Below are 943 nucleotides of genomic sequence, written 5' to 3'. Positions count from 1 at the left end.
CTGAATCATATATTTTTCTCTTTAAAAATAACTTCATTCTCTTTTATTTATATCAACCATCGGAGAATTTGGAACATGGGTTGTGTTCTTTGCTACTGATTTGCATTTGAGGTTCTAGCTAAATGAATTTTTTTTTATTTGTGCAGCTTTATTGTCTTATGCCAAAAAATAAAAATTATTTGTATTTTATAGTTGATTGATTGGATAAATAATAGTGATAGCATCATAATTTTGATGAATAAAATAAAAAATATAAATATGCATGTAATAATTTTTTATTTGTATTTATTATTAAAATGAGACTAAATAGCAAATCAAAGAGTGAGTATTCAAAGAGTACTAAAATATATAAACTAAGACTAATTTTTTATTTTATTTTCATCTCTTTTAAAACTCATGAATTATAAAATAATTTATTTTTAGTAAAAAATTCACTAAAAATAGTAAATCAAATAAAAAAATTTCACTATTTTTTACTAAAATGGAGTGAACATAGAAATTATATCAACTTTCTTATCAATTCATCTCACGACAGGTGATTATTGATTTGTTGAATTCTTCAATTTTTTTTAATAAATACATGTCAGAACTAAAAAATAGCAAGACGTATAAAATGATCCACAATAGTAGTGAATGTTTGTAAGTGGAGCAGTTATTGATTATTGATTTTTTTTAATTAAAAAACAAAAATATATTATTACTATTTTATCTATAAATTTGATTTGTAAAATAAATTATTTGAGAATAAATAGTGTCTATAAAAATTGGACACTAAACTTAGATATTGACCTTTTATATTGGTATAGATAAGGAGATGTACTAAAAACATGAGCGAAGCAAGAGAAATGGGTACTTCTTTAAAGAGAAATTATATTATTTATGTAAAATACTACCTTTATTCCAAATGACCAATCTCTACTTTAAAGAAGTGATAAATTAATAA

The sequence above is a fragment of the Arachis ipaensis genome, chromosome B10 (assembly GCF_000816755.2).
Source record: "Arachis ipaensis cultivar K30076 chromosome B10, Araip1.1, whole genome shotgun sequence".
In the NCBI taxonomy this organism is placed as follows: domain Eukaryota; kingdom Viridiplantae; phylum Streptophyta; class Magnoliopsida; order Fabales; family Fabaceae; genus Arachis; species Arachis ipaensis.
Note: the sequence above shows the minus strand (reverse complement) of the source record.